Source organism: Mixophyes fleayi, chromosome 9 (assembly GCF_038048845.1).
Source record: "Mixophyes fleayi isolate aMixFle1 chromosome 9, aMixFle1.hap1, whole genome shotgun sequence".
NCBI lineage: Eukaryota > Metazoa > Chordata > Amphibia > Anura > Limnodynastidae > Mixophyes > Mixophyes fleayi.
Window position 1 is genome coordinate 60,773,972 of NC_134410.1, and position 12,962 is coordinate 60,786,933.

The following is a 12,962-nucleotide window of genomic DNA, read 5'->3' on the forward strand; positions in this document are numbered from 1 at the left end:
TCTGCCATTAGAGTGAAGATAATCTATAATGATAGTGGGGATTATCCCTGAAGATGCTAGTTATACCTGGATACTAGAGAGTGTCTGCCATTAGAGTGAAGATAATCTATAATGATAGTGGGGATTATCCCTGAAGATGCTAGTTATACCTGGATACTAGAGAGTGTCAGCCATTAGAGTGAAGATAATCTATAATGATAGTGGGGATTATCCCTGAAGATGCTAGTTATACCTGGATACCAGAGAGTGTCTGCCATTAGAGTGAAGATAATCTATAATGATAGTGGGGATTATCCCTGAAGATGCTAGTTATACCTGGATACCAGAGAGTGTCTGCCATTAGAGTGAAGATAATCTATAATGATAGTGGGGATTATCCCTGAAGATGCTAGTTATACCTGGATACTAGAGAGTGTCTGCCATTAGAGTGAAGATAATCTATAATGATAGTGGCAATTATTCCTGAAGATGCTAGTTATACCTGGATACTAGAGAGTGTCTGCCATTAGAGTGAAGATAATCTATAATGATAGTGGCAATTATTCCTGAAGATGCTAGTTATACCTGGATACTAGAGAGTGTCTGCCATTAGAGTGAAGATAATCTATAATGATAGTGGGGATTATCCCTGAAGATGCTAGTTATACCTGGATACCAGAGAGTGTCTGCCATTAGAGTGAAGATAATCTATAATGATAGTGGGGATTATCCCTGAAGATGCTAGTTATACCTGGATACTAGAGAGTGTCTGCCATTAGAGTGAAGATAATCTATAATGATAGTGGGGATTATTCCTGAAGATGCTAGTTATACCTGGATATCAGAGAGTGTCTGCCATTAGAGTGCAGATAATCTATAATGATAGTGGGGATTATCCCTGAAGATGCTAGTTATACCTGGATACCAGAGAGTGTCTGCCATTAGAGTGAAGATAATCTATAATGGTAGTGGGGATTATCCCTGAAGATGCTAGTTATACCTGGATACTAGAGAGTGTCTGCCATTAGAGTGAAGATAATCTATAATGATAGTGGCAATTATTCCTGAAGATGCTAGTTATACCTGGATACTAGAGAGTGTCTGCCATTAGAGTGAAGATAATCTATAATGATAGTGGGGATTATCCCTGAAGATGCTAGTTATACCTGGATACCAGAGAGTGTCTGCCATTAGAGTGAAGATAATCTATAATGATAGTGGGGATTATCCCTGAAGATGCTAGTTATACCTGGATACTAGAGAGTGTCTGCCATTAGAGTGAAGATAATCTATAATGATAGTGGGGATTATTCCTGAAGATGCTAGTTATACCTGGATATCAGAGAGTGTCTGCCATTAGAGTGCAGATAATCTATAATGATAGTGGGGATTATTCCTGAAGATGCTAGTTATACCTGGATACTAGAGAGTGTCTGCCATTAGAGTGAAGATAATCTATAATGATAGTGGGGATTATCCCTGAAGATGCTAGTTATACCTGGATACCAGAGAGTGTCTGCCATTAGAGTGAAGATAATGTATAATGATAGTGGGGATTATCCCTGAAGATGCTAGTTATACCTGGATACCAGAGAGTGTCTGCCATTAGAGTGAAGATAATCTATAATGATAGTGGGGATTATCCCTGAAGATGCTAGTTATACCTGGATACTAGAGAGTGTCTGCCATTAGAGTGAAGATAATCTATAATGATAGTGGGGATTATTCCTGAAGATGCTAGTTATACCTGGATATCAGAGAGTGTCTGCCATTAGAGTGCAGATAATCTATAATGATAGTGGGGATTATTCCTGAAGATGCTAGTTATACCTGGATACTAGAGAGTGTCTGCCATTAGAGTGCAGATAATCTATAATGATAGTGGGGATTATTCCTGAAGATGCTAGTTATACCTGAATACCAGAGAGTGTCTGCCATTAGAGTGAAGATAATCTATAATGATAGTGGGGATTTGCCCTGAAGATCAAGGGCACAGATAGATATTGGAAGAAAGAATTTTAAATGACATTGATATTATTTGAGTGCAAATCTGCTCCTAAGTTTGTGGCACTACATCCAGGGCCGCCATCAGGGGGGTACAGGGGGTACTGTTGTACCGGGCCCGGGCTCACCAGGGGGCCCGGCGCAACACACACTTACCAGGGGGCCTGCTGTCTTCCAGTCCACGGCATCTCCGCTTTTGTTCGCTGCTGTCTTCAGCCTGGCTGTCACCGTGACAGATAATAAAAGTTACGTTTTATGTCACAGTTCCCTATAACATTTAGTGCTATGGAGTAATTAGTGCATCTTTACAACCCATTTTCTTTCTTCCCCCTTTTTCTCTCCTCATATACAGCAAGCAACAAGTAGGGGAGAAGTTCATCCCACCATTTCTCAGTTTCAATAAACCATTTCCACATTGATTTTAAAGTACGATTAAACCCCTCAAATAGACAATTTGTCTGCAGATGGTATACACACATTCTCGACAAAGTTATTTTTAAGAGCTTCAGGACCCTTGTATCAACCAAGACATGAAATTGGCACCTTGGTCAGTGAGGACCACCTTTAGTAAGCCCACCAGGGAAAATAATTCCATTGACTTAGTGGCAACCTGTTTGGCCATTGTAATCCACAAAGTGTGGCCTCCTGATTCCAGGTGGCATAGTTTACAACAACCAGAATAAACCTTTAGATTTTAAGAACCTCTACATTTGCTCACAGCAGGTACTGGGACATTCTTTCTGGCCAGGAGTTTTCCCACTCGAACATCTCTGCTGACCTGAGGATGACATTGGATGGCTTTATATAATTTTATATATTACATATATACTTTGATTGGCAGCTTGTTTAATACTTGTCTTAAACAGAGGATAATCTGGTACATTTACAGTATATTGATAAGAATGACCTGTTCTAGGTCCTAAAAGAACCTACTATACTATATTGTTCTGTTTCTGAGTTCCAGTGTTGATTGAGATTCATCACCACAAATACAGGAAATTGATAAGGAAGATTCTTCATTCATCTTCATTCATCACATATATGTATCAGATAAGCTTTACCTTCACATTAATATTACTGAAACCAACATCATATATTATCAACAGTTCATGGTGTAACTTTCTTATTATCAGAACTTCTTGTGAGACCCAGTCCTTGTGGTATTTTCTTCTCTGTTTCCAGATTTTATGGGTTTTTGTCTCCCTATAGACTCAGTGGCTGAAGAAATAGTTCTACAGAGGGCAAGAAAGTTCGGCCAATCCCGGCCTAGCAGAACAGGAGCCAAAAAACAAGGACAAACACCCACCCTCAACCTGGCAGTCTTCTCTTTAATGCTTAAAGATACCAAAGTCATTTGAGTGGCATGTTTGTTATCAGTAGTTGATGGAGAGTGCAGGCTGTCAATTGCCATTTGGATGTTCCTGGGGTAACTCTTAGTAAGTTAGCCCTCAATTTAATAACACATGAATGTATGACTCAATATACAGACTCTCACTAACTAGAGTTAGGACCACCTTATTAGCAGAAACTCCTTGATGAGACAGGTGGCTTAGCATGCATTTGCAAATGTGTGTAACTGAGGTTTCTGCATTTTGCGTACAAGAACAATAGCAGCTCTTTAATTGGTTCACAGCAGTGTGCTGGGGGATTTCTCTGTACCTGCTGTGAACCTATAAATTGATTGAGAAACTTCCATATCTGTACTCTCTCAAACAGGTGTCAGCAAACAAAGGAACTTATTTTGGAAGTTCATGCACTCATTCCAACAAAAATTACCTACATCCCACTATCTAGGGATACTCCTTGTTTTGGTGCACCAAATCCCATCACATGGACTCCCTTACTCCAGCCCCACTGATGTTGCTGACTTTGGATTTTAGATGTCATCCCAATATCAAGGTACTCATCAATACTTGGCAAACTTCATGAAGTTACATGTATAATTACTTGGACAGTTATTCAGGCAGAATTCTTAATAACATCTGAATAGTCAAAGACTCTGCCTCACTTGCTGTAACACTTTCCAATTGCATCACTGTGGGGACACCGTTCCTCCAGAGCAGCCACACTACACAGCAGCAGTGATCTCTCCTCACAATATGTGGAGGCACTTTTCAAGGAGGCTCTACATAGAGTATTTTCTCAATACTTGTGGCTTCCATCCAATCACATGTCTACCAGCTCATACATGCCTCTCTTCCATGCAAGTTAATCCAGACACTCTCCAATCCATAGGCTCCTGACTCGGGTCTCCCCCTCTTGTCAAATTTTATGGGTTCATCAAATTGTGCCTTTTAACTTGAGTCGGAGTCAAATAGGAGCTTTATTGGGAGGATGTACAGCAACACATGTGAACAACAAACCAGAGCTATACACAAAGTTCAGGGTGTATTGGCTCCTTCAGTGGAGAGGTGGAAGACTTCCACCCACCCTAGACACCAACCAACACTAGACTGAATTTGAGCCCTTAAATAGGCCCAAACTTCTCCCCTATAAGGAATGGGTGGGACTACATCCTGACTCACAGGAGGTTAACTCTTTCCTCTAATGTGTCAGTTTTTCGTGATGCCACAGGTGTGCACTTTTGTTCAAAACTCAGGCTCACTAAACTACATGTATTCGAATCAAAGGCAGAGTGACAAAACCTTGTTTAAAGTGTATTTAAGTTCACAAGAGCTCCAACACATGACAGACTGGATCACACCATTGCATTGCACTTAAACTGTGCAGATTGCATGGGTGCGAAGTGTGATGTGTGCAGTTGGTTACTTTAAGTAAATCAGTGTGAGGAAGTTTTCTGTGCTAGTAAACTAAATGTTATTGCTATAAGCAGTCTTACCAGACTTAAAGCCCTGCTGAGGGTTAGATTCCTAACTGCTCAAGTTACCTCACTAACAGGGCATTAGCATTATACAGGGGTATTAAGATTTAATTCTGTGTTCAAATTAAGATGTACTGCGGCATTACCTTTTTATGCTAGAGTCAATTTGTTCCTGCTTTTTATGAAGTTATTGCAAGATTGTGTAACATTCTTTATGTGCGATTATAAATTACTATGCTCTTAAGATATATCGTTTTATACACAAAAGATCAAAGCTGTTAATCACCCTATCCTTTGCACTTATTCATGATATAGGTGACAGGGTGACTTCTGCACCAATCCGTATGTTATCTGTCATGTGTTAGTGTTTGTGGTAACAGTTAGTGATGGGCAGGAGGTTTCCCCAAATCTTTCCCAGTGTGTGTGATCCCAGAAATTTCCCCACAGCCACGAGTCAAGACTTGGGTGGCAGCTCTGCCACGAACGAGGGTGTGAGAGGAGCTCTGCATTACACACACCATTTCCATCAGAGAAAGGGGGTGCTACATACATCATTAACACCATTCGACTCACAGACAGAGCAGCATCCTGCCCTGACCATACACTTGGTCTTAATACTGCCGCCCTTCCTCCTTCTCAGAACTCTGAGAGCAGAAATAATAATAAACTGGACTCAGAATCATAAGACAATCAGGTTCATTCCGCATCACTTGAATGGGTAAGAGTCAAGGGAGTATCATGCTAAGATACTAACTGGAATCTATCCAACATAATGTTCGGAACAGACATTATTTTTGGACACCACAAATCACATCAGGTGGCACATTCCTGATATGTCACAAGGGGCGCAATATTTACTCACTCATGACTCAGGGGGTGTTACACTGCCCTGCAGGATCACCAAATCAACTTCTTCCCGCTCACCAATAAGTAAGAATATCAGAATGACGTGAGCAGCTGGTGCTGGAAATTCAGAATTATATTAAAAATTGTAAAACAATAGATACAAAATCAATAGTGCTACTTGTTTGTGACTTCAAACTTATTAATGTGCTAATAAAACTTATACATTAGAAGGCAGCAAGATCACTACATTAAAGGTTAAATTAAATTATTTGTATTTGTCACAGACTTAACCAGTGACACCGTCCCCCTGCCTGAGACCCAATAATCAAGTAATAGAAATGTATGTATTATAATTATTGACATTTTTTATGTGTGCCCACAATAGTTTATATTTAAATACATTTGCAATTCAATTTTATTCTCCCTCTCAAAGACGTGAAAAGAAAGATGTGCCAGTAATTAGTGTTTCAACTAGACATTTGAAAGTTATTTTCTCCCCCCCCACCCCCCCCCCCCATTTTTGGTCAAATGATAAAGGCTTGGTGGGAGATGACAACACTATATTTTTGACTCATTTTGGATAATATTTTAAAAAAGTTTATCATTACTTTCAGAATTTAAGAATGAATCAAAATAGTGTTATCTAATACATTTTTACCTTACTTAAATTTGAATATAGGCTAAATTAAGACAACACTACTGTAGCTGAATTAAGGCTATTCACTGTTTTCTCTTTTTTTTAAAAAATGTATTGGAAAAGATAAGAACATTGCCATAATATTATACAGTTTTCACACATTTCTCCGTGAAAGCCTGTAAGGTTATGTTGAACTGTGGCATCAGACTCTACAATGTCTGAGTATGTCTCAATATCTCTCCTAAACATGCCTTTCTGTCCTCAGTTGCATGATAATGATGCTATTTCTGGATTCTGTGATATGGCTCATCATTGCTAATTGCAGTCCTCATCTTCTAAGCTGCGACTTGACAAAATAGCTAACAGTCTGTGAATGAGAAATAATTATTTTTAGGGTTAATATATCTATTAACGTTTTAATAAACATTTATCCATGATGGGTGAGGAACTTCCTTCACAGAAATGGAATAGCTGAGTCCAGAAAATAAAATAATAATAATAATAATAATAATAATAAATTAGAAAAAATATATAAATCTAAAAAAGTAGAATATGTATATCTGAATCAGAAAAACTTAATATTAAAAAGTAATTTAATAAAAAATGTTTGCAGAATAATCTGTTAGCTCCAGAACGCAGTAGATGAGATGGATCCTCTGCACTAAGGAGTAAAGGGTTAATTTGAATGCACTGGATATATTTGTAAGTGGGGTGTACCACTATTAAGTTTAAAAGGGGGTTGAAATGGGATAAAGCATACTGTCCAACTTTTTCGATTTAGATGAGACATTTCAAATTTAAGGTGACTGTCTGCTATTCGGATAAACAGGTTTTTGACCCAATTTAGGGAAAATTTGGTGCTATCCCTTCAATGTCGCGTATACCAGGGACAGGGGCTAGGGGTTGCAATTATAAATTATAAATGTTTGGCACAAAGGATAGACCATTATCTTTATTATGTGCTTTATTTTATGTAAATTCATCTTTTAGTCATATTTCGGCCAAAAAAAATTTATTTACTATTTATATTTATATTTTGGATCTGTTTACAGGAGGAGATAATAACTTTTCAGATAAAAATTGATGATGTCCACAATTTTTACCACCTTCATAGGTGCAAAATAAAATGGGTGATATTACTTGGAAAAACATAGTTAAACTTATGTGCAAGTTAAATCTGAAAAATAGCGCATGAGTGCACCATCTTAAAATTCAATCATACCTTAAATGTTTTAATCAAAATATGAACTTTGATTTGCACTGGTAAGGACAGGCAATGGGGACAACTGTTCTTTTTCTATTCCTGCATTGCATGTATATTGCCATCCAGCTGGTTCCCTGATAAATGCATGTGGTTCGAGCGTGGGCACATTTCTTTTCTATTTTGCTTATAAATAATACATTAAAATAACTAATTTTTTTTACAAATATAATTGCAGCAAACACTTAAATCTTTATTACCATCAGAAGAGAATTCTTATATGATTCAGAAGCTGAACTGCAACTCCCTTGTCATAACTATTCAATTTCTCTAAAGTTTGTATTATCTAATTCAATATGATGTCTATCTATTCACTGCACACATTTTTTCATGCTCCGTAATACACTTAGACAATAACCCGACATAAGCAAATCTCACATGTTTTATGCATGTTTGGAATGTACAAGACAAACAGTATTTAAAGAGCAACAGCGTCACCTAGAGTTGAACATTATTTTTGTATTGTCAAAATTATGCTTTTTGTCTCCGGTGGCTTTATACTTCTCTTCTCACTGCTCTTTGCCAGTTTCAAGAATGTTGCTTAAATAAAACCCCAATTTTCATTATGAGTGAATTGTATTGCAGTACATTTCCTCATATTAATGTTTGGTCTCTGATAATTTTCCAGGTTAATTTACTTCAGTTGAACTGTAGCAAATTGAATACCTAGACCTGTGCTGACAGCACTAGGGCTCTTCCCACACCTCTGGGTGGTGGGTGTGGGGTAATTAAGAGTGTGTTAAATGTGTAAAACATTATTTTAGCTTGTGGAACTACAAGTCCCAGCCAAGCCCTTCTGCCATTAACAGCCAGGGCATGCTGGCACTTGGAGAACCACAAGTGCTATCATGCACTGACACCCAAGGCCCACTGAGCCAGGTAGTCCCACAAACCAAAATGTAAATAAACCACACAACCTTCTTTAATACTACACAAAAAAAATAAGAAAATAATCCTACCTACCAACCCTGTTCTTCTTTCTTTTGAATGGTCCAGTTTTGTAAGCTTTCAATTTGCTGTGATATTTGCCTCCCCCCCCAAAACAAAAAGTTAAACCAAAAAATCTTCCAAGTGTTATACCCAAAAAAAGTCCAAGTATTTCCTCCTGTCAGGATTTTCAATGTTGACATTTTTTGCAATGATTCTGGCCTCTAGGCTGAACCCACTCCTCCCAGCCCTCATCCATCCTGACCAGGTGGGCTTTATCCCAGGGCGGCAAACCCCTGATAATACCAGAAGGATTATTGACTTAATTCATACAATAAATAACGATAATCTCCCTTCCCTCATCATGGCGCTCAACGCTGAAAAGGCGTTCGACCGCATCTCCTGGTCATTCATGGAGAGTGTGCTATGAGGGATGGGATTCACAGACAGATTTTTGACAGGTATTTTAGCCCTCTACCGATCCCCGTCAGCTACTGTTTCTGCTAATGGCCTGACCTCGATGCCCTTTTCGATCACGAATGGCACTCGCCAGAGATGCCCCCTCTCTCCACTTATATTTGCTCTTGCTATTGAGCCATTGGCCGCTAGGATTCAAAATATCCACGAGATAACGGGCATACAGGTAGGCCCTCTATTCATAAGATTGCTCTGTATGCAGATGACGTTTTATTGTCTATTACTAACCCCAAAACGTCGGTGCCTCCCCTCTTAGATGAGCTAGACCTATATGGCTACTTCTCGGGCTATAAGATCAATCCAGACAAGACAGAGGTTCTCGATTTTAATATTCTGGCTACAGACAAGCTGTTACTAGAGCGCTCCTTTCCTTTCCATTGGGGTCTACACAACATTAAATATTCGGGTGTTTTCATCACAAAGCACTATCAACATCTTTTTCAAGCCAATTTCCCTCACCTAGTCGACCAAGTAAAAACAGACCTTACATCGTGGTCTCAGCTTTACGTCTCCTGGATTGGTCGCATTAATTCCGTCAAAATAAATATTCTTCCCAGGCTGCTTTACTTCTTTCAGGCTCTTCCCATTCGCATACCACCATATGTTTTCAAATTCCTGCAATTCCACGTCTCTAGATTCGTCTGGTTGGGTAGACGGCCCCGAGTCCGACTCAAGGTTCTTCAGAGATCCCCGCGGGGAGGAAGGGGGGGGGGTATGGGGGGCTTGGGGATTACTGTTTTCTAAAGATACTACCTCTCCGCCCAACTCGCTCAGTGTGTCTTGTGGTCCGGTCCGACAGAAACCAGAGTTTGGTCTAAAATAGAGACAGAGGGTCTGGGATTGCTTTCTTTAGCTTCTCTCCTATGGTTCTCAAGATCTCGTCGCCCCAAATGCTTGTTACTTCATCCAGTAGTTTCACATTTTCTATCCATTTGAGACTCATCATCCCAGAAATTTGCCTTGTCGCCCCATCCCTCCCCGGTCATACCGCTATTCAATTCTCCGGAATTTCCTCCAGGACTTCTCCATAGTTAATTTCAGCCGTGATACTCGCGGGGAGTCAGTTATCTTAATCACCTAACCACCTCTGCAACATTTTTTTTAGTTTTCTGAAATTCAATCACATATCCTCAAAGCACTTTTACCAGTTTTTGGAACTTCGCCACTTTCATAGTGTTGTTAAATATTGCCTTCTATCCCGACCTCTTTCTACCTTTGAAGCCCTCTGTTTACGACAATCCTCAACTAAAGGTCTAATATCAACGCTCTACTACGAGCTTGCTCCCTCCTCTTCAACTCTTAGAGCCCCCCATGAACTATCCTGGGAACGGGACCGTGGTGAAGAGCTGTTAGATGAGGAGTGGTCTGAGATCTACGAGAATGCTGCCTCTAGCTCCATTTGCGTTAGAATTAAAGAGAACGTTTATAAAATCCTATACTGATGGCACTATGTACCTTCGCGCCTCTGCAAAATTCTTACTGACTCGTCTGATCGGTGCTGGGGAGGGTGCTCCCATGAGGGCACATTCCTCCACATATGGTGGTCGTGCCCAAAACTGTCAGGCTTCTGGGTTGAGATTAGGTTGAGGCCTGATTAATTCAATCCTCCAGGTGGACATTCCCCTGGAGCCTACATTTTTTCTTCTCCCTGTGGGAGCTCCCTCGGCATCCCAACATCAAAATAAATTGATCAGGCACATTGTCTCGGCAGCTACTTGCCAAATAGCTGCAGACTGGCCTACGCAATCCCCTCCCTCCATGCAGTCCATAATTAATAGAGTCTGGCAGACTCTCTGGATGGAGTATATGACCAGTATTATTCGGAATTCCTCGAAAGCCTTCATCAGGGTTTGGGACCCGTGGTTATTCTACTTTTAGGCGTGTCCACCCTTTACTCAATCCAATTCTAAAATGTAATTTCTTTCTAAAGCATAGTAACTGTGTACTCTCCAGGTCGGGTTGCCTTGAAAAAGCTTAGTATAGTGAAACGTGCATTGGCGTCACACGCGCTGCCTCTCCTTGTCCTTTTCAGGACACTAAATTTATATAGAATTTGGGTGCTCAAGCATATCATTAACTGGGTGTTTTGAAATCTAGCGACGCTATCATTTATACATCTTATAGGCTGAGTTTGATTCTTCTCCCGCCACCCTCATCGCTTCACCTCCCCCCATCAACCAACTCTGGTGCTCCTTCAGCCCTACAACCGGTGAAGAAGTTCGCTCCCTTATTCTTTCCTCTCCACCCTCTACCTGCCCTCTCGATCCCATTCCCTCCCACCTCCTTCACTCTCTCTTTCCAACGGCCTGCTCTTACCTAGCACACCTTTTCAACCTATCACTCTCCTCTGGTGTAGTACCCTCCTCTTTTAAACACGCTCTTATCTCTCCTATCCTCAAAAAACCCAATCTTGACCCCCACCTCTCTTGCTAATTATTTCTCTATCTCTCTTCTCCCCTATGCCTCCAAATTACTTGAGCGGATTGTCTGCAGCCGTCTAACCAAGCACCTCGCGGATAATTCCCTCCTTGACCCTCTCCAATCTGGCTACCGCCCCCTCCATTCTACCGAAACTGCCCTGGCCAAGGTTACTAATGATCTCCTATCAGCCAAATCCAAGGGTCACTTCTCCGTACTCATCCTCCTTGACCTCTCTGCATCCTTTGACACAGTGGACCACCCCCTCCTGCTGCAAACTCTTCTCTCTCTCTGCCTCTCTGGTTCTGTCCATGCCTGGTTCGCCTCATACCTCGCTAATCACTCCTCTGTATCCACGTCTGGTTCTTCCTCCTCCCCCTACCCTCTCCCCGTAGGAGTCCCGCAGGGCTCTGTTCTTGGCCCTCTACTCTTTTTGCTCTACACTTCCGCCCTTGGTGCTCTCATCTCCTCCTTCGGTCTTCAGTATCACTTTTATGCTGACGACATTCAACTCTATATCTCCTCTCCTGATCTTTCCTCCGCCCTCCTCGCTCGTGTATCCGACTACCTCTCCACCATCTCCTCCTGGATATCCGAGCGCTTTCTCAAAATCAATATCTCTAAAACTGAACTCATTGTCTTTCCTCCGCCCAGACTCCCATCCCACGATGACCTCTCTATTGTCGTCAACAACACCACCATCTCCTCTGTCACCCAACTTCGCTGCCTGGGTGTCACCCTTGACTCCTCTCTCTCTTTTGCCCCCCACATTCATTCCCTTGCCCAAGCCTGTCGCTTCCAAATACGCCACACTTAGCCCGCATCCGTCCTTTTCTCTCTCAGGATGCCACCAAAACTATCATCCACGCACTCATCATCTCCCGCCTTGATTATTGTAACCTCCTCCTCACTGGCCTCCCCCACTCCCGTCTCTCCCCCTACCGCTCTATACTCAATGCGGCCGCAAGACTCATCTTCCTCTCACGCCGCTCTTCCTCTGCCTCCCCTCTCTGACTTGCCTTACACTGGCTCCCCTTCCCCTACAGAATCCTTTTCAAACTCCTCACCACCACTTACAAGGCTCACTCCAACTCTACTGCCCCTTATATCTCTAACCTCCTCTCCATTCACACTCCTGCCCGCTCCCTGCGCACAGCCAACGACCGCCGCCTCTCCTCCACCCTTATCACCTCTTCCCACTCCAGAATCCAAGACTTTTCCTGTGCAGCCCCCCTTCTCTGGAACGACCTCCCTCGTTCCATCCGTCTCTCTCCTACTCTGTGCTCCTTCAAACGTGCACTCAAAACTCACCTCTTCCTCAAAGCCTACCAACCATCTACTTAACCCCCATCTCCTCCCTTTGCTCGTCCTCCCTTCTCTCCTCTTGCCTCAACTGGCTGCTCTTGTGCCTGGTCTGTTTACCCTCCCTTAGGATGTAAGCTCGTATGAGCAGGGCCCCCTCCCCTCCTGTCTCCATACCTGTTCTTCCGCTCTGTCTTTACTGCATATGACTAGCCGGAGTTTCTGAAGTATTGGTACTTTTTGTTCATTGTTCTGTATGGTTTCACCCTGTATAGTCTACTGTTAGTACT

At 41.7% G+C, this 12,962-nt stretch overlaps 1 long non-coding RNA gene across 2 annotated transcripts in view; it reads right to left on the bottom strand.

Annotated features, from left to right (window-relative positions):
* The window catches only part of LOC142101607 (uncharacterized), a 103,278-nt gene that overhangs the window by 25,433 nt on the left and 64,883 nt on the right, over nt 1-12,962 (bottom strand). The window contains exon 3 of one of the 2 annotated variants that reach the window (XR_012679071.1): nt 6,563-6,654. The exons of the other annotated variant lie outside the window; for it this stretch is intronic. This is a non-coding gene — a long non-coding RNA (uncharacterized LOC142101607). Of the gene's footprint in view, nt 1-6,562; nt 6,655-12,962 lie in introns of those variants that run through there. 2 annotated transcript variants of the gene reach the window in all.